This window comes from Stenella coeruleoalba (assembly GCF_951394435.1).
Source record: "Stenella coeruleoalba genome assembly, chromosome: 9".
NCBI lineage: Eukaryota > Metazoa > Chordata > Mammalia > Artiodactyla > Delphinidae > Stenella > Stenella coeruleoalba.
The window spans coordinates 27,956,907-27,979,090 of record NC_137155.1 but is presented as its reverse complement, the minus strand read 5'-3'; the positions used below and the strand labels follow the sequence as shown (position 1 = coordinate 27,979,090).

Below are 22,184 nucleotides of genomic sequence, written 5' to 3'. Positions count from 1 at the left end.
ACTTGCAAAAAATTTTGAGCCAAAGATCCACAGGACTTTCAACCAAAGTGTGATAATTTTTCACAAAGTACTTGGGTATCTTGAGCGAATACTTCACAAATATTGCTTTCATTGGTTTTAGCATATTCCTAGCCATTTATAACAAGAAATTGGCTATAGAAGCAGCATAGGCTATTAAGTGTGCCATTTGTATTTGAAGTTTGTTTCAATGTAGCCTTGTTTGTCTGTTAGTCACTCTTTTGTGAAGTATACCGTTATCATAATAGCTTCAAACAAAAAAATACAGTGGCTACATATTTCAAGAAGTTGGCCCTGCAACTTCAGAAGTTCAGCAAAAGCAGAACACTAAAGTCCTCAGTTATCTCTTTGTACTTCTCTTCTCAAACGTCATTTATCTTTTCCATCACAGGTCTGCCTTACCTCTTATCTGGGATATAACAACACTCTCTTACCCAGTGTAATTACCCACAATCTTTCTAACCCCTACCTACTGCCTCTCATTCCATATAAACATCACGGACAAATTATCTTTCTGAGGCATAGCTCTGATTGTAACATTTGGAATCAACTTTTTTGAATTACCATATGACCATATTTCAGTTGTGCAGCATGCTGCTATGACAAACGTATGTACCTTTAAACTATCACCACCATCAAGATATGAAAAAGTTCTGTCACTCCAGAAAATATGTTTATGTCCCTATTTATTCAATTCTCTCCCAAAACCTGACTCAAGGCAACATTTAAGCTGATTTCTATCAAATGACTTTTTTTTTTTTCCTCTCCTAAGACCTCATATAAAAGGGATTATACAGCATGTACGTCTGGCTTCTATTGCTCAGATTAGTGTTTTGAGAGTCATGTGTGTTGTGGCTGCATCTGAAGTTTGTTCTTGTTAACTGGTGAGTAATATTCCAATGTATACATGCACCAGTTTGTTTCCCACTCACAGTTTTTGTACATTTGGGTTGTTTCAGTGAGTAATATAACTAAATTAGCTATGAACATTTGTTCACAAAATTGATGGACATAGGTTTTCATTTCTCTAGTGAAAATTTCAAAATAGGTTAAATGTTTATAAGAAATGTCAAAATATTTTTCAAAGTCACTCTCTCATCATAAGTGAGAGTTCAAATAGCTCATATCCTGGTCAATACTTAGTATTGTAAGCACTTTTAATTTTTGCAATTCTGGTGAGTGTGAAATGGTATCTCATTGTACTTTTCATTTTAAGCTCTTGTCTCACATTGAACATCTTTCATGACCTTATTGGTCATCTGTATACCTTATTTTGTGCGGTACCTGTTTGAGACTCTTGCCCATTTACAATTGCCAAGATATGGAAGCAACCTAAGTGTCCATCAATAGATAAATGGATAAAGAAGATGTGGTATATGTATATATATATACACACACACACACACATATATATATACACACACATATATATATACATATATATGTATATATATATATATATATAATGGAATACTACTCAACCATGAAAAAGAATGAAATTTGCCATTTGCAGCAACATGGAGGGCATTATGCTAAGTGAAATAAGTAAGACAGAGAAAGACAAACACTGTATAATATCACTTATATGTGGAATCTGAAAAATACAACTAGTGAATATAACAAAAAAGAAATAGACTCACAGATATAGAGAACAAATTAGTGTCTACCAGTTGGGGGAGGGACATTATAAGGGTGGAGGGAGTGGGGGGTACAAACTATTGGATGTAAGACAGGCTCGAGTATGTATTGCACAACATGGGGAATATAGCCAATATTTTGTAGTAACTGTAAATGGAAAGTAACCTTTAAAATTATATTAAAAATTTTTTTAATTTGTTTACTCTTTTAGTATTAATTTGTAAAAGGTCCATTTATGTTCTAGATATAAGCGCCTTGCCAATATGTGTTTGAAACATACTTTTCCTCCAATGTGAGCTTCTTTTCAAAAGCAAACATAAATTTGTTATGAAGTCCAACTTAGCAATTAATTCATTTGTGATTAATGTTTTTTGAATCCTCTCCAAAAAACCTTTGCCTACTCCAAATTTGTGTAGATTTTTCTCTATATTTTCTTCTGGAAGATTTATATTTTTAACTTTTCTGTCTATGGATATTTATTTTGAATTTTTAGTAAGAATAATATATAAGGGGCAATGTTCACATTAAACATACAGATATCCCATTGTTCCAGGAGCATTCGTTGAAAAGACTATCCCTTCTCCATTGAATTATCTTGGCACATTTGTTGGAAATCAGTTGGCCATATCTGTATGTACCTATTTATAGACTCTATTCTGTTTCATTTACCTGTGTGTCTGTCCTTATGAATTACTGCACTCACTTTATCATTGCTGCCCTATAGTAGGTCTCGAATGATAGTAGCACAAGTCATCCAATTTATTTTTCTTCTACAATACAGCCTTGCCTTTCTAAGTTCTTTGTTTATCCACATAAATTTTAGATCAGCTTGTCAATATCTACAAAATAATCTTGCTTGGGATTTTGATTGGGAGTACAATGAATCTACAAATCAATTTTGGAAAATTCGATACCTTAACAATATTAATTTTTCCAGTTTATAAATCCATATATCCTACCATTTACTTAGGGTTTCTAAATTCCTCTTAGAAATATTTTGTGTCTTCAAAGTACAGGTTTTGTAAACCTCTTTTAAAAATTTTGCTTGAGTCTTTTACTTTAATGCCATTATGATTTTTAAATTTTTATTATTTTCCAATTGTTCATTTCCAGTCTACATAATTATATTTATTTTATGTAAAGCTAATTACAACGATTGACTGCTTTGGATTTAAAATTTGCACTCTTTAATTATCCGAGTTTACTTAAAGTGAATATTGTATGACTTCCTCCTTTACATCTCCCAGTTAAATGCTATAAAGTTTCATAATTCCACTTACATACCACCTATCTTTTCACTATTATCATACTCTTGTTTTTATCTAAGTCATAAATCCTGGTTTACAATGTTATTGTTCTTGGTTTAAAAAGTAATTTCTCTTTTAAAGAAATTTTGCTAAGAATTAAACATAGTTTTTACATGTATTTATTTGCCATTTCTAGTACTCTTCATCCTTTCTTTCAGTCTTTAATCTATCCAGTATCACATCCCTTCATTCTGAAGAATATCGTAAAGCTTTTGTTGCAGTGTGGTCTGCCTGTGACACAATCTCTCAGCTTTCATTTATCTGAAAATGTCTTTTTTTATACTCTTTTTAGAAGCAGACATTTATTGAATTTACAATTCAGATTTGACTAATTTCTGTCAGCAATATGAAGAAAAATGGTAAGTCTAAATGTAGAAATTTCAGGGTTGGTTCGGTGCCTCAACAATATCAAAGATTCAGGTTTCATCTGCATTTAAGCTCTATAATCTTAGCATATTGGTTTACAGGTCTGTGAGTCCAAGATGGTTGTTGTAGTGCCAAAAATTATGTCTTCAAGGCATAAAGTAGGCAGAACTCTTCTCTAGCTGCATTTTCCTATTTTCATCTAAAATATTAAAAATTTTTCCAGAAGCTCTTGTACCAGACTTCCACTTAAATTCACAGACTGAAACAGATCTTTGTAGTCACCACTGGCTGTGATGTGAGGCTGGAAAAGTATTTGACTTTTCCATCCTCCGTAATGTGATACCACGAAGAAGAAAGTTTTCACTATGAATTTGGGGTCACCCATCAGTAGGATTTGTATCTATAGGAAAAGAAATTCAGAAATAGTCTCATATGTACAACTGGAATCCCAAAGAAAAAAGAATATTTAATTATAATTCCAGAAAGAATAGCGAAATAGAGAGGAAGAAGAACTATTTGAAGAGTGAATGCCCAAGAATTTTCCAAAAATAATAGAAGATGTCAACATCAACTATATACCAAAGGTATGCAGAGATCCCCAAGCAGGAAAAATGACAATAAAAAAACAAACAAATTTTTTGAAATCTAGATGCTTTATAACCAAGTTTATGAAAACCCAAAGATAAGGAGAAAATCATGAAGTCAGAGAATAAAAGATACATTACACACAGAGGAAAAGCGATAAGAATTAGTGAAGGGACTATGCAGACCGGATGACAATGTGATTATGTTTATTTGTATGACATTCTGGAAAAGGCAAAATTTTAATGGAAGAAAACTAATGAGTGGTTGCCAGGGATTAGCGGGTAAGGGTGTGCTTAAATACAAAATGGTACAGGGATAATTTTGTCTTGATGGAAATTTTCTTTATCTTGATTGTGGTAGTGGTTACACAGAGCCGTATATATATATGTCAAAACTCATAGAACTTTGCCCTAAAACACTTGAATTTTACTGTATGTGAATTATATCTCAATCAACTTGACTAAATAAGGTAGAACAAAGTGCACATTTTCCAATAAACATTGGAGACATCATGCATGTTTGCCATAACTTCCTCCCAAGACATGAATACAAGAACAGTAAACAAATATTCTATTTAGCATATAAACTTCATATGTGAACAAGAGGAAATGGAAGGGAAAAAGCAGAGGATAGGACAGCAGAACAAATTTCTGCAGCTGAAGGATTGGTTAGGGACGAGATGAGGAGGAGACATGTGAAAGTTCAACCCCAGGGCTCCGCAAAGCCTTAAGAGACAAGGTAACAATAGTTCCCCAAAAATTCTGGGGTAAGGCAAGGGTTTAGCAACAAGGGACTTGTGTAACAAGGGCGATCAAGTAACCTTCATATACCTTCATCATATTTTCATTAAGTGTGTGGCAAGAGTGGAAGCAAGTTCTCAATCAGGGGACATTATTCTGTGGTGACAGAGGATGGGATCATAGCTGAATGTGAATGGTATTGACAGAGTTCAAGAGAGAGGCTCCTGTGGTGGTGGAAATAGTCTACATCCTGATTTGCAGAATGGTTACCCAGAGGTAAACATAGGTAAAAATGCATTAAGATGCACATGTAAGATTAATGTGCTTTACTGCAGTTAAACTATATCTCATTAAATTTTTTTAAAAAATAGGAATTTTCAACAAAATATTTTCTTTTTTAACATTCACAAACATTAGATAATTTTGGTTTTGTCTTTTAAATCTCACAGGTGGCATGGTGCCTCATATATTGTAGTTGCTCAATAAGTATTTTTGAATGTAAACAAAAGATGAAGTATAGTGTTGGGGAAATATATTTTATTAAATAATGGCTTTTAATTTCACACATGACAAATTCAATTATTTAGCATGAAAATCTATTCAGCTATATTTGTACACTGAATTCCAAAGTCCGTGATTTTTTTTCATTTTTCTAAGTTAGCATACGTCCAATATAATAGTAAAGCTCTAATAAAAATAATGTAATCTCATATTTCAATGTTTTTAGTGTGAGATGAAGTTACTGACAGAAGAAGAAATAACCCCAAAGGTAGGATGCTTAAAAATATTCTATTATAATTCATCACTAGGATTAATAGTAGAGAAATATGATTTAAAATCTTTTAAAATGTTCTTACCTTTGATCTTCTTCTCATGTGATATTTGCTGTTCTATGGTTGCAGAGCATAAATAAATTGAAAATGTGGTTGTAACTCTTATGTGGTTCTTCTCACGATATTAAAGTTTTGTGGTAGGTTAATGGTGTTCAATAAACACGTTGCTACATGTAGAAATCTTGCCGTAAGTATATAGTGCTCCAGCATTTCCTGCAAGATTTACTGTGCTTCACAATATTGGATAAGTGATGTTGATCACATACCTGAAATATACATTTAATGGTTTCAAGTAGCCATAAAACATTATTGTCAAACACCTGCTTTCAAACAAGATCTCACAGAGATAAAATGTAAGTCTTCCATCAGCTGCATACAACCAATAATTCACATTAAAAAAAATTGCATCCATATATCCTGAAATATATGATTTCAAAATAGTTAATTTATATTTTGGAAAAGAAATCTGCTGGACTTTCGTAGCAATTGGATTTATTGGGTACCAATGCACTGAGATTTTATTTGGAAAGTAAATTTTCATTTTTATAAAACTAATAAATATTCAGTTACTGGAAGAATATGAAAAGGATAAAGGAAGAATGTTGCCTTTATATTTGAGTTATTTTATAGGGTAAGATGTATACAATAGAGCACCACATCCTATAATTTTGACCCCTAAATTTAAACACAAAAATTTTCTTAAAAAGAGAGCAGTCTATCTACTACAATGAATTCTTCACAAATTAATCAATACACAAAGTTTTTAAATTACCTTTGTTTTTAAATTTGATGAAGTGGACACACATAAACATAACAAATCTGTTTGAAATTATTTTTTATTTTTCTTCTTGTTCTCTGACTTTTACTCATTCTTTCTTTTGATGTCAAATAGAATGGAATATTTTTCTTTGAAGAATAAAGTATTCTGCTAAGTCAAACCCTTTAAAGTAATATAACGTATTAGCGTCACATGTCTTATCACTTTTAAAATAATAAAATATATTTTACAATTTCTGATATTAACAGCATGCAGTTAATTCTATATTTTTGAAACCTTGTGTCTCAACTTAATAGAAAGGTATCCCAAATGCAGTGATGGTCAAATGAGGATTAGAAAGACACAGAATGCTCACTCCAGGGTACACTGAGCAGTAGGTAATACTTCTCTAAAATAAGGGGCAAAAGCAAAGGTGCAAACCAACAAGTCTTTGCTTACAAAAATGGGAAGTAGGTCCCTGGAATCACAGTGAGAGATTTCTTGGACTTGGTTTGATTTCTAATCCTACAGATGAGCAATATTTGCATAAATCATTTTGCCAGTGAGGCAGGGTGGAGGACAATGACTGAACTAGAAGCAATATATTCAGTTGCCTGAGAGAAGTAACAGATAAAAGAACTCATTTTCTCACAAACCCTGTCATAAAGATAATTCTCATTACCTTGGAAATGACTTTGAACCCTTCACTGGTGAAAGACAGTAGAACAGTGCAGTTCCCCAAATGTGACTCAAGGACATTTCACACAATTCAATTATATTCAAATATAAAGCTAATAGGCAGAAATTTTTGAACTTGAAATAACTCAGGGGATATACTGGTCATATATTGCTCATAAGCTTTCATTTAACTTACTGCTTCAGAATGAACTTCAGGCAACTTTGAGATGATGAAGAAACTCTGGCAATAGGAATGTGTGACCATGAATAAGTTGAATATGGAGCTTAAGTTCATAATACAACATATGAACATGATAAACCTTAAAATTTTGGAAATTTCATAAGTAAAAAGTGATGTCAGGGAAAGGAGAAATTTGTAGATATTGTCATTTTTTCATTTTTTTATGTGTGAAAATTATTTAAAGCTAATAAAATAACAGTTGTTTGGGTAATTTAATTATTTGTTAGTAAACTAACTTCTTTGTAGAGAACTTCCTTATGTAGTAAAACAGTAAAATATATAAAATATGACCATATTAAATCAAGATAGGAAGGAAGACAATATAATTACATTAAATAAGAAACAATAAGTAGCAAGTTGTCATAGATATATAGGACATTATAGAGAAATTTAAGAGAGTTCTTTGGCAACTTCACGAAATAAATTTGTGAACGTAGATAAAAGATGATTTTCATGAACATATATATTATCATAACTGATGCAGAAGATATAGAAAGTCTAAACTGAAAAATGTGACATAATAAATAAAATTTCCAAGAGATTCTCTCCTTGAGAAAGCACCAGGCCTGGATTTTTCCACAGAGGTACCTCAAAGAAACTTTAAGTAACAGATTCATTCTATACCATTTAGCATTATCCTTTACTGAGAGGGGAAAACAAGGAAGTCATTTAGGTATTTTGATGAAGAAAGTTTCATATCAAAATCTAACATAGAATGTAAACACAAAAACATCTTATCTCCAGATCAATCTTACTGATAAATATCAATGAAAAAATCCTAAATACAATTTCAACAAAAATAATTCATGAACTGATTAAAAGGATAATAAAATTCCATGATGTATCGTGTTTATTCTAAAAATATAAAGATCCCTGAATATCAGAATGTCAATTATATAATATACCACGTTTATAGATCAAATATTAAAATATCTAAACAAATCTGAAAAGGCATTTAATAACATAAAATTGCAATTAACAAGAAGTTTTGGTTAAAACTCTCAAGAAGTAGGAATGAATGGATAGTTCCTTCACATGATGAAATACACTCACTTTATCCCAAAAAGCAACATTATGCTCAATGAGAAAACTGGAAAGTTTGCTACTAAAATAATGAAAGCAAACCAACAACATTTAACAATACTAGGCAATAAGAACAAAACAAGAACAAAAAAATAAAAGTTGTAGAATTTGATGGAGAAATGGGCACTATTGTTATATGAAGGTGACAATTCTTGACCTGAAAAAAAATCTAAGAATGTAAGTTTATAGAATTCAAGCAAGGATCAGTCAGCATAGAAAATGGAAGAAAAGTTATTACATGATAGGAACAAGAAAGATTTAAATATGCTTGTTAATAAGTTTAACAAGCGGTCAAGTTCTAGATAAAAAAATTTAGAAAGGGAGACAAAAGAATATTTTATAAGATGAAAAAACATTATATGTGCTTATTTAGAAGGACTCCACAACATTAAAGTAGTGATTCTCACTAAATTAATTTATTACTTTAAAATTATTCCAAGAAAAATACTATTTTTTAAACTTCTAGGCAGGGAATTCCCTGGTGGTCCAGTCATTAGGATTCCCATGCTTCCACTGCAGGAGGCATGGGTCTGATCCCTGGTCAGGGAACGAAGGTCCGTCATGCCGTGCAGTGTGGCCAAAAAGAAAAAAAAAAAAAATTTAAAGTACTAGGCAGATTTTGCAGAAAAAAACCCAAATAATCAAAAAGTCCAGGGTAATTCTAAAAAAACTTTTTTAATTGCGTGTAGCCATTATTCTTATCAGATATAAAACATTAAACTATAATAACTAAACAGCATGGTACAGGTGAGCATATAGACAGCAAGGCAATGCAAAATAATAGAAGGTCTCTTTTTTCTTAAATTTGCAAAGGTTAGAAACAATATAGATGTTCATCATGGTAGAACTACTTAAATGAATTGTATAAATATACACTCTTCAGTACTATGCATCCGTAATAAATAAAATACACACATGCGCACATGCAACAGAGAGAGAGAGAGAGAAAGAGAGAGAGAGCAATTTACATGAACATTTCTGGAAATTAACACAATAATCTGGTAATGATAATGCCTCTGCGGAGAGAAACAGTGTATCAGTGACCAGAGATGGAGGAAAACTTGATTTTGATAAGACATGCTTTAGCGCATTTTGCATTTGGTACCTAACCTATTCGAGATATAAAATTGTATCATTTAAAGTAGCTATTTTGAATATTATTTCAATGTATTCAATCAGAAATTAATTCAGGGATTATCAGTCTTTGAGGTTCAGCATTGTGACACCAGTAAAAAGAATCAATGTATTGACTAAGAAGAAATAACGCATGCTACTATTGAATAGATTCATTGAACTGATAGAGTCATCGTGACAGAAATAATTCAACTAATATTCATTCATTTGGATACTAACCTTTGCAGAACTGATAAATCTTTCATGATTCAGTATTTTAACACCAACACATAATGGGCAATTAAATCATTTGCATTGATTTGCCTATAGTGCTTTCCAAAGCAATGAGGGGGAAAAGACGTAAAATACAAGAACTAAAAATGCAATTTTAGTTCTACGACAAGCCTGAGACATGCAAAACCTTCCAACATTTCCAATAAATATACCCCAGGTGATCATTCTACTGAAAACTGTAGTCCAAACTATAATCAGTGTCTGTAACTTAGCTTTATTTTCTGTCATCAAGCAAAAGATGATCCCTAAGTTAATATCTAAGTACAGTGTAACAATTAAATTTGGTGTAACTCCTACCACTTTTGTAAAAAGTACTTAGGTTTTCTGAGATAATAGGAGCTTCCAATTTGTTTTATTAGAATCAGGATGTGATTTCATGCAGACAGTGAAATCCGTGGCCAAATCACAAAAAACCAAGCAGAGTGTTTTACTAGCCTTTGTCTATATGAAGCCAAAAAGCCAATTTTAATACATTGTTTAAAATACTTAATTCCTTTGTATTTATATGAAATCAATGAGTAAATGTCAAAATTGTTTATTTAAAATTTTCTGCTTTATTAATAACCAATGTCAAGTAAGCATTAGAAAACAATTACTGGAAAATTGTATCTGATGCCAGTGTTTGTCACTCTTGTAGATTTTTCTTTTATTTCATCTCAATAGCATCTAACTCCATTTAAAAATGAAACAATGGGTCTTCAAAGTCAGTTAAGAAATTTTATTTCTCCTTCAAAATACAACTAAATTTAACATGAACAGAAAATTCCAGAGACGGAATGTAAACTAGCTCCTTTGGCTTCATCCTTATGTGAATGCTACAATATACTTAGTCATATAAATAATGTTATTATAAATATTGAGGATATCCATGAAAAAGATGCCAATATTAGCTAGGATGAGGGCAGATGTATATTACTATTTTTTATGCACACATGGAAAAATTGAAGTTTATTATAGAACCCCACTCAGAAAAGAGTCAAAAACCAAGCTAGATCTTTAATCTATAAACCTCAAAATTCCAAAGCCACACACATTCTCTGAAGTCACACTTCATCCTTTGTTTTGGAAGTATATTTATTATGTGTCTCATTTACTACAAAGCTGACAAAGTGGGGAACTCCCTTAAAATCATGGGGTTTCTGCATGCAGATTATCTTGGCAAAGACATATAGTAGAAGAAAAATGGGTTAATAATTCTCATGTGTTGTTGGCTTAGGCAGAGAAGCTCATCAGTATATCACTGTTTATGTGACATCTTTCCTGTTCATATTGTTTTTGTTGTTAAAAGAATGATCATATACGAAAGACTTCGACCTTCAGTTATGTTTAAAAATACAGAATGAATGAGATTTTCTTCTCAGTATAGTCTCTACTAACATTTTATTCTCCATTTTTAGTATGTTGATATTTATTATACCAATATTGTAAATTTTATTAATTTGTATTATTCAGTGCTATGGCTTCAATTCACCTTGTTTCTCTGGTATTTTTATTCTTATCTTCATCATTTTGCAGATATCATGTTGCTTGTTTGAGTGATATAGGTATCATTAGGTATGTTATTATAATTACTATATAATAAAAATATTGTTTTCATAATAGTTTAATTCATTCATGTAACAGTTATTGAGTAGAAATGGTGATTTAGATCCGGGTTAATATTTCAGTAATAATGATGATTTAAATATGATTCCTGCTCTCAAGGAGCTTAGGTTAATGAGAGAAGAAGTCATGTAAACAAATAAAAACAATCTCCTGTCACATCTTCCTTTTTTATGTGTAAAATCATATGACTTAGGTTTTGTAATTTTAAACACTGAAAACACTACCATTAACATGTTGTTGATAATAACAGGTGTGTCCAAGCTACAATTTGTCTTTTCATAAAAAGTTAGCACTCTAATAATTCTAAACTATTTAAATCTATTAAACTGTACCATGGAAGCACAAGGGAAAGAACTTTGAACTTGCCAGGAGAAAGACAGGGATGTTTTCACACAAATGTCAGATGTTAGTTTCTAAGATATTGTCTCTAAGGGTTCATCGTTTTTACTTTTTTTTTCAATATCTTCTACTTAAACATATCCCTGATGAAATTAAATTCAATTATTTTGGCCTTCATTATCTAGAAAATGAAATACTAGAATTTTTACTTGTAAAGTATACCAATTAGTTTGGCTATAATTAACTGAGAGTTTACCATTATGAACATGTTTCCAGAATGGTAATAAAATGGGTCTATGTACAGCAAAAATGAACATGAGATGTAATGTATTAATTATGTTAAACACAAATAGTCCAGATGATCTGACTTGCTGTGATATAAGCTAATATGTCACTTGAGATAATTAAAAAAGACCAAATTAACAGTTTGGGATATTTTTTCATGCAGCTGTCGTTCACATTTGCTTTATTTTCCTTATGCGTTTTAACTTCAAATCACAAAACTACTTTTGCTTGTAATTTCTCATTCTCTTATCTTGATATTTAACACATAGCACCTTTTTTATCAAAGAAGCAAAACCCACATGAAAAATAACGTAATTCAGAGAAAACCCAGATAACTCATTTTGTGACCTGGAATTGAACCCCAGCAGCAGTTAGCAAGTTGCTGAGCAAAGTGTGTTATACACGTATTACATGAATGAGCGTCCACTTGGCACACATAATTCTCCGGCTATGTCATTTATGCACAACGTGGTAACATGAAACAGACTCTTTCAGAATGAAAAGTCCAGTGAGTTATGGTGCTCTTTTTAGCTAAAGTTTTATTTTACAACCTAATGAATGCAGGTAATTTGAGGTTAGACTAAGCTTAATCGATGTGAAATAAAAAAGCCAACTGATTGCAAAGCATGGCTTCATTGGCCTGCCATTTTCTTTTAAAAATATCTTTCTTTTTTATGTGTGAAATCATATGACTTAGGCTTCATAACTTCAAATACGGAAAACACCACCTATAAATATGTTGTTAGCAATAATAAATAAGTTGCTGGCAATTGTAGATTGTTGTACCCCCAATCTACAATTTATCTTTGCATAACATTTTAGCACTGTTAGACCAAAGTGTTTAAATTTATTACATTTTAAATAGGTATCTAAGAGTGGAAACCTCAGTTAATGACATAAGGAAAAATTCAGATAATCATCCCTATTGAACAGCATCCAGAATTTAATGGAAAGGGGAAATTTGTCACTAAAGGAGACAAAAGTTATTTCAAGATGTGTAGTATAGTATAATTATCTCAATTTCCACATGATTTTGAAGCTCTGAGAGATGAACAGGAAACTGAATCATGTATAGGAGACATCTTCTGTTTCTACTTTGAATTCCTTATCATGCTATGACATTTGGGACTACTATTTTTCTTCTGCTAAGTTAAAGGCTTTATAAGGTTAAACTCCATGTTCTAAAATAAAAATTGCTAGAAAGATAAGTGACTCTCTACAACAGAAGTCATATTCCAAATGTGTTAGTAGTATGTTTGCATATTTAGAGTAATAGTTATGCTAGCCACTGCTCCAGAATATATGTCTGTTGTGAATCCAAATTGAATAAACCAGTAAGAGTCATTTATGGTGGTGGAGGGGTACGAGAGGAGAAGCTTAGATTCCGAGCAGTGTCAGGGTTGTGTGTGAGCATGACACATGCAATTTGGGAAAATTCACTAATTTCCTGAGAATATGAAGCTATACATTTACATATTCTGCCACACTTTCAAATAGACACAAATATTAAAGCATCTCCCAGGAGAGTTAACTCATTACCACAGGATGATTATAGGTAAGCGGCTCTGCCTGGTGGGAAAAATGTCCACCCCAATGTCATTTATTCAACGGTCAGGAACTGAATACATATCCTTAGCAAGATACTAGGCTAAGTGATCTAGGGCATGAGTAGATACACTTGCTACAGTTAACTTAAAAATTATGTTGTGAAAATACAGCTAACACGTTTTTTTAATGCTTCTTATGGACCAGGCACTGTTCTAAGTACTTAATATATTAGCTCATTTGATTCTCAAATAATCTGAGATTGCTGCTATTATTAACATCTTCATTGTACAGGTAAAGGGCTGAATCCCAGAGAGAAAAGTAACCTGCCTCCAGATAAAGCAATGAGATGAAAGAGCAGAATCCAAATTGAGGCTGAATACAGAATCTGTGCCTTCAGTCTCTCTACTTCACTGCTTAAAATACATCGCTCCACCATACCAACTCAAGGTTTCACTTGAAAACATTCTGGCTAAAGGACTTGACATTTTCTGACATTTCCTTTCCTCCCTCTCCTGCCCCTCCTTCTCATTCATTATATGAGTCCAAAGCTTACAGCATGGCTAGTTTTCATCCCCAAGGTATAACCAAGCTGAATCAAGGCGCCCACTAAAATGAGTCCTCATCTGGGGGATGTGCGGGAAAATTTACTTCCAAGCTCATTCAGATTGTCGGCAGAATTCACTTTTTTGAGGTTAAAGGGCTATTCCCATTACCTTGCTGTCAGTAGGGGTCAATCTCATCTCCTAAGGGCTGCCCCAATTCCTTGTCAAGTGGCCCCTTCTCCATTCAGACCCAGCTACAATCTCCCTTCTTCCTAATTCATCTCATGCCTCGAAGCTCTGAATTCCTCTGTCTCTGATCCAGATTCATAGGTTTCAAGCTATTAGGTTAGGCTCATCTGAATAACCTCCCTCTCTTAAAGTCAAATATGACATAAAATATAACTCGATCACATGAGTAAAATCCATAATATACTCACAGTCCCAGAGATTATGCAGGGTATGTAGACCAGGGGAGGGGGGCTGTTAGTCCCATCTTAGAAATCTGCTTACCACAAAGAGTGACAACGCTGAGAGTGGTTTGGGACACGCTGAATTTGAGATGTCTAGGTCATGTCATGTGTAATTATCACATATATTTTTAAATGCATACTTGACCTAGAAAAAGAGATTAACAGTAAGTATATAATTTTAGAGTCATTTCAAAATTATGATGGAAGAAATCATGGAAGCATATGATGAAGACAACAGTGACAAAGTAGAATGCACACTTTGTGGAAACACCATTATTGAGGAATTGTGGAAAAGAGACAAGTTTGTAGAAAAGAGATAAAGAAAGGAAGGAGACAGAAAAAAAAGACAGAAGAGTAGGAAAAGAGCCTAAATAAACAATGTTGCATAAACTAAAACCCAGGACAAGAATTTAAGAAAAGGATGGCAACTTGGAATGGAAAGTGATTTGTCCCTGGAAACACACTGTTGATGGACTTGGAACAAGAAATATTTATGAGGTTAGGGTGGGAGTTGAGGTAGATTTCAAGGGGTTAAGTAGTAACGAGGAAAAGAATCATCAGGTAACAATTAATTTTGTGAAAAGATTAGTAGCATGAAGAAGAAACTCTAAAAACCTGGCTTGACTCCTTTATGAATTATGTAATAATTAGTTTTTCTAAAAAAAAGAAGAAAGATGGTGGGATAAGAAAGCTGGTTGACAGGCAAAGTCAAAGCCATATGTTGAATGAAATATTCTCTTGGAGAAATTTTGGCACTCAAGAAAAAGCATTTGTTTGCTCACATTACTCTGTGACTGTCCCCAAAGAGCACAGATAAAGGGATAAAGGGCATTTGCTCTTTCTTGCCAGATAGTTTTTTCTTTGTTGTCTCTTTTGTCCCCTTAAGTGAAGGACTTTCCTGGCAAACAATTACCGCATGAACTTGTAAAAATAGGTAGATGCTTTCAAAGAAGTGTGTGGGTGCATTCATGGGGGAAGACAAGTGGAACCCTTTGCCACCTGGAAGCTAGTTCTGCTAAAATCCCCATTGTCTGTCTTCCAGACATTAATGCATTAGTCATTCAAACCACTGCACTCATAGATCACCTCTGTGATTCAACAGCAACGACTAAAACTTTCAATTCCACCACAAAGGAATTTTTCAGGCCAAAAGAAGAGTGATGTTTTCAGAATTCATTCATTTCCACCCCTCTTGGACATCAAAACAGCCTGACAAAGGCAGGTATTAAAATTTCCAATTAACTTTAAATACTTATTTTAAGTTCTTCTCAATCATTTCAGTGCAAAGAGGTCACCAGTGACAATACTGCACTAAGATAGGCACTGTGCTAAATAGTCAGTAAGCTAAAAATCTACACACATTTTCTGCAAACTCTTGAAGAGTTATAGAGGTCTTTTATGTTCAGTAGAGCAGTGAGCAGCAGAAATATACTTCTCAGCAGCTAAGCTGGGGTCACTAACTACCACATTTCTATTTTTGATTATTTATTAAAGTGTTTTTCATACTTCTGTAGAAACTGAAAAACACTTTTCACATGTTTATCTTAATTCACTATATATCCAGTACAATGAATGATTTCATTTTCACTACTTGTATAACTACTCTTTCTTCATCAAGTCTGAAAATAATTCGATTTCATTTTAAAGATCACATCTCTGTAAAACATCTATGCCATTCAGTTTATTATAATTTATAAATTTTTGTGCTATGCAAATCCATGTTTAAGAGCACAGATGATGAAAAATGTATAAATAATACAATCCTGTAAAGAAACACAGTGGGAAGAGCTGATGCACAAAAGATTGAGACAAGTTTGTTGTATCATCCATAATTTCAAATGCCATTGTGAGCTGTCGAGTGAACATAGGGAATAATCCATATTTACATGTTAGAATAAAAGAATATCATTGGAAAGGTATTCTAAGAGTCAGCTTTTTCACCACTCACCGAAACTGAAAAATACACAATTTAAAAAGAAATTCTTGCATGCATGTTGTATTTAATAGGTTCCACATAATAATGCTAGGAGACTTGGTACAATTTTAGGATTCTTTAATAAATAAGTCAGTGAAGAACCAATATTTAGAAAATCAGAAGTCCAGGATGGCTTAAACTCTCAGCTTCTAGAATCTATGAATTGCTCCTGAAGTTACAATCAGTTGATAAACCATGATGTCTGGCTATTAACCAAGGGTGAGGAATTGGAATTGTGAGGAATTTATAACATCTAGTACAATCATTGACTGTAAGAAACTGTTTTCCTTAATAGTACAACAATCTAGAATTATATGAATCCATCTGAGAAACATATGATTGCCCAATGTGGGACACGAATCTTCTCTCTTAGAACATTACTCTGAGTTGAAGATTACTGAGTGGGAGACAGGAATGTGAACTCATCGAAATATGTAGAAATATGTTACATTTTTACATATTTTTAAAACTTAAGTCAGGTAAAATGAAAATGCTTTTTTATTCAATTTTGAAAAAAAAGATTTTATGTTGATTTTTTAAAGGTCTACAGAAGGCATCATGGTTTAAGGCTCAGAGCACACAAATGCCCAAAGGGTAGTGTCATCTCATTTTTGCCACCATATCCATCTAATTCCACTAAGTCCTCTAAAAATAAACACAAGCCAGGGCTTTGATCTCGGACCTTCTTTTTTTCACTTTTGCTAATGTATTTAACACATGGTACTTTTCTAAGAAAATAATTTTATGTGAACATAGATTTCACTCTATATTCTTATTCTCTGAGATGGAACTTCTTCAAATACACGAAAGCCCTCTGATCCACTAAAGAAAGGACTTCGGAGGTTGCTACTAGGACTATGCTGAGAGCAAGAAACAGACACTGTTATTCTGTAACTACCTCTCACACCCAGGAAGCTGGAGAAGGGACACTGAATGCTGCTAGAGGGAAGCCCCACATATCCACATTGTTAGCCTTCAGCAACAGTCAAGAGTCATACGAAGGTAAATGTCACCTCACTTTTACCTTCCAAATTTTCAACAGGTATATCCAATTGGCTAAACATATTTTATATCTAGAAACTGGAAAGGCCTCTGGGAGATCTTGTGTTTTTTCTTTTACCTTTTCAACCTCCACAAATAGAAGAAATTGGAGGTTAAAGTGACAATCCTCAGCATTTATATAAGTATAGTAAAGTTAACTCAACCTCAGTTGAGGACAAATCAATTAGGTATACCAGTGGCCAAAATCTATAAATCTAGTCCACCTGCATAATGGTAGCACTCATAAAACAGACAAAGCTTAATCAGATCAAAGGATTAAGTGGTAGAATTTCTCATGCTTTTATATCTGAATGAAAGAAAGAAAAATTATTTAAGGATTAAAAACATTTATAGATTCTCTACAGTAAGTCACTTATGACTGCCAAGACCCTCTGCCTAGAGTTATTTATGTTATAATAATAAAATTGTGGTTTTCATGACCACGAAAAAAAACTTGTTTGTTGTCATCTCTATGAATCCACAGCAACGGCCTTTGCCAAGTATTTTGACTGCACATTTTTATTGCCACATGCTAATGTCTAAATTGGGCTCTGTTGTGTCAATCATGCCATTTTGATTCAGCTCTATTTTGTCTTACAAATGATTGATATCACAAAACTGTACCCATTAAGCCACAGACTAAGAAAAGGTTACTTAATGTATCCTCCCAGCTTTTCAAACAAAAGCAGATAGTGACAGCTCATTTCAGAGACAGGAATCCATGATTTTTCTGCTAGGCTATTATGGAAAAGTCAGTCGGATTTACAGTGCAATTACCTTTAGGAAAATTGATACATTGCCAGAGTTAGTAGGGACATTAGATATTGTCTTATCCTATGTTTCTTTGAAAATAGGCCTGCGACAAAGGATGATACATGAATAGTTTATTTGTAACTATGAACCCAGGAACCAGAAGTGAGTCATAGGGCAAGAGAACCAGGAATGAAAATAGAGCCATTATGTTATCAATTGGACCATTACTATAGAAACAAGGTACTTGATGTCTTGGGGCCATATGAGAAACTTCATGAACACTTACTTGGCAGAAGAAAGGAGAAGCATTCATTTATCATTTCCTATCCCCATGTTCAAAGACTGTTCCAAGAGATACTTCTTCAGAGGGAAGAGACATGAGATACAGAAAAGCCCTAGGCAGAAATGTACAGGGTAGGCCTGCTGTTATATGCTTCCATTATAGAGATATATTTCATATCCCAGAGGAGAGAAAGAAAATTTAACAGGCTGTTTCATCATTTCATTAGATCTGTTGCTCCTGGGTGATGGGGTATACATTAGACCAGCAGATCCAATAGTTACATGCCTATTATTACACCTCTGTTGACAAAAAATGGGTCCCTTGATATGAAACAATATTGTGCAATATACTATGCTGATAAAGCAAGCACTAGATGGTGATGCTTGCAGATATGCTGTACACAGGAAAAGCAAACCCATGTACAGCGTTGGTGTCAGTTCTGGTAAGAATGAGCTGCTTGTCTCCCTGGGATAGAAAGGGTATGAGGTCATCAACTTGCCACCAAGAGGCCATTTTTGAGGGGGGAACTATACCATATTGAAGGCTAAGCATCAAGTTTCCAAACAATGATAACTCCTACACCCTATATACATTCTGGCAAAAACAAGTGAATTCCTGGTTGTCCCATGTAGCAATATCAGAGAAGGCCACGGGCAAAAAGATCGAGGTGATAACACTTCCATGTTATACCTACATGAAGCTGGATAAATTCTGTTGGAACATGTCAACAGAACAGTTCTTTAGTAAAAGTTGAGGCAAAGAGAATTTTAAGTGGGCACAAGAACTATAAACTATTGAACTTAAATAACATATTTCTACCTCCAGCTAATGTAGGAATTGTAATATTCCTAATAGTTGAGCAACCAGCCTCTGCTAAAATGTCTTAATTAAGGTGATCAGTTTCCTGTGATTCTGAAAATCATATCATCTGCCGGCCCCCCTATAGTGCATTCTCATGAAGAGGAGGAATTCAGATGCGGTACTCTCATGAAGAATTACAGAAGATGCTTAGAGGATTGATCGTTCAATGAACCACTGGAATCAAAAAGAAGATATCATTCAAAATTCAGGAATTTTCAGAGTCCTTTGAACAGCAACAGTGCTTTAGAACCAAATGCTCTGTTAATTTAGGACCTGAGAGCAGAAGAGAGACATGAAAGGGAATGCCTGAGGATGGAGATGAGATCCTGCAAGGGGTGAGGAAGGAATGACTCAGAGAAGCATACATGGCTCCCCTGGTTGAAAAATAACCCAAATAGTACTTTGTTTCCACATCATGACTCTGGGTGCTACTGTGCTTTTTGAGCCCAAACACACCATGCTTGGAGCCAGAGGTGGCAACTGTAAAAGAGAGTCTGCAGACGCTGAGGGACTGAAGTGGGCGTTTGGTACAACTGCTCCCCAGGATGACTTATATCATATTCCAACTGCTTCTGGCGTCTTAGTCCAAAGAGTGTTAACCTCTTTTATGGAATGAAAAGAATCATAGGCATTTAATGAAATAAAGTCAGTCTTGAAAATGTAAAGAAATGTATTCAAAGATGCGTAAAGAGCTTTATATTGGAATGAATTCTCATTGTTCTCTGTTCTGCAATCATTGCTTTCCTGTGTTGACCTCTTGGAAGACAGAAAAAATTTACTCTGGCTTCTACATGCCAGTTCTCCAAACATTTGAAAACGATTACCATCACCTCTTAGTATTTTATTTCTTCTCTAGCTTCTTCAACAACCCATTTTCATTTGACGGTGTTTCTAAGCAACTTACCATCCTTGTCATCTTTCTCAGATCTCTTTCCACACATCTTTCTTCAGCTGGGTTTTCTAAAATAAAACATCTCCCAGGGACAATACACAGCCAAATCTTCAACAAAAGTGAAGGAGGCGTGGTCAGCTTACCGATGGAAGTCAGGAAGGCAGAATTAGGATCTGGTATAAAGTAATGGAAAATAGAAACGTCAAGCACACAGGAAGTAGAGTGAGGTCAGAATCAGTGGAGAAAAATAAGGAGAGATAGAGAAACACACAGTTTATGATTATATGAATAAGCCACCATGAGAGATTAGCATCTGGATTCCCAGATAATTGCTGCCCATGGATGGTATTATCTCATGAATTATGCCTAATTTGTCCAGCCTAATAGCTCCATCATGGATCTTAACATACTGCCGTGGAGTTTCTGTTTGTACAATAACCAGTCAAAATGGACAGATCCAAAAAATACAATGAGGAACCCAAATACCTTTATATAAAATAAAAAAAAAACTAGACGACAAAACAGTAAACTTCAAATTTTTTTTCACTGACAAGAACTTTTATTTCTTTTTAATGACATTAAACACAACAGCTACAAGGGGAAAAATATGGTAAAGAGGAGGCACCAAACTTCAGTTTTATAATTGATCCTGACAGCAACCAAAGTTGTAACTCAATTATTGAGTACTAAATTCCAGTTGGGTATCAAAAAATGTCACACATGCTTAAGTATACAAAATATCCCTTTGGGATAAGTGTTATTAATTAAATGGTAGGTGTTTAGGTTATTTGCTCAAGGTCACATAACACGTAAGTGTCAGAGCTGGAATAAAAATCCAAGTCTGTCTGACTCTAAAACATATGCTTCTGAATGCAATAGTATTATGCCCATTTAACCTGTATACTATAGAATTCAGCAAATATTTGTAAAGTTCCCACTCTTTACAAAACAGAATGATAAATGTTGTCTCATATCAAGAAGCTCACACTCTAGTAACATAAAAATATATCAAACTTTCTCTATGAAATATCAAATTCTTAAGTGGGCTATAATGGAAATCAAAGCATGGTATTCCATGTTCAACAGGAGGGAATAACTAATTTAACCTGGCAGTTTGGGGTAAAGGATTGGTTCTTGGAGGGTTAGTAGGATTCCTATAAGGGGATAAGTGATAAATATAGAAATTTTAAACAAAGGAAACCTAGTAGGAAGCTATTGCGATTGTCCAGATTAGATACAATGACAACTTCAACAGAAGCTTCAAGTTACAACTTATTCTTTTCTTTATAATTAACTTTAAATCATACAAGTGACTATTAATTTGTTTCCCTTTAACAAATTAAAATGTTGAAGAAAAACCCAATCCTTTAACAATCCCTCTCCGATACCCCCATTACCACTGATAGCAATTTCCTTTGTCTCTCTCCATGCCTTTTCTTTTACATACACTCATACACCCATATGCAGTACATGTGAAATATATATATACGTATATACATATCTATATATAAAATTACCAACTTGTACATATAGGTTTATATACATGACAGAGTACTGTTACATTAATTTGGCTACCATAGTACAAACAACTGAACGGCTTAATAATGGAAATTTATTGTCTCACAGTTCTGGAAGTTAAAGTCCTAAATCGAAGTGTTTTCAGGATTGGCTCCCTAGGAAAACTATGAAGAAGAATCTATTCTATGGCTCTCACATAGCCTTTGGTGGTTTGTTAGCAACCTCTGGCATTCCTTGGCTTATAGCAGTAGCATCACCCCAATCTGTGCCTTTGTTTTAGTTTGACTGTCTCCCTGTGTGCATGTTTGTCTTCAAATTTCCCTTTTATAAGTACAATGGTCATACTGTATTCGGGCCTACCCTAATTACCTCATTTTAACTTGATTACCTCTATCAAGACACTAAGCTATGAGCAGAAG

The 22,184-nt window shown here is 33.6% G+C and overlaps 1 long non-coding RNA gene across 3 annotated transcripts in view; it reads right to left on the bottom strand.

Moving 5' to 3' along the window:
* Positions 1-22,184, bottom strand: part of LOC307191451 — a 47,587-nt gene that overhangs the window by 6,879 nt on the left and 18,524 nt on the right. For all 3 annotated transcript variants that reach the window (XR_013829786.1, XR_013829787.1, XR_013829788.1), the window contains 2 exons: positions 20,260-20,420; positions 5,512-5,753 (listed from right to left, as the gene is read on the bottom strand). This is a non-coding gene — a long non-coding RNA (uncharacterized lncRNA). The remainder of the gene's footprint in view (positions 1-5,511; positions 5,754-20,259; positions 20,421-22,184) is intronic.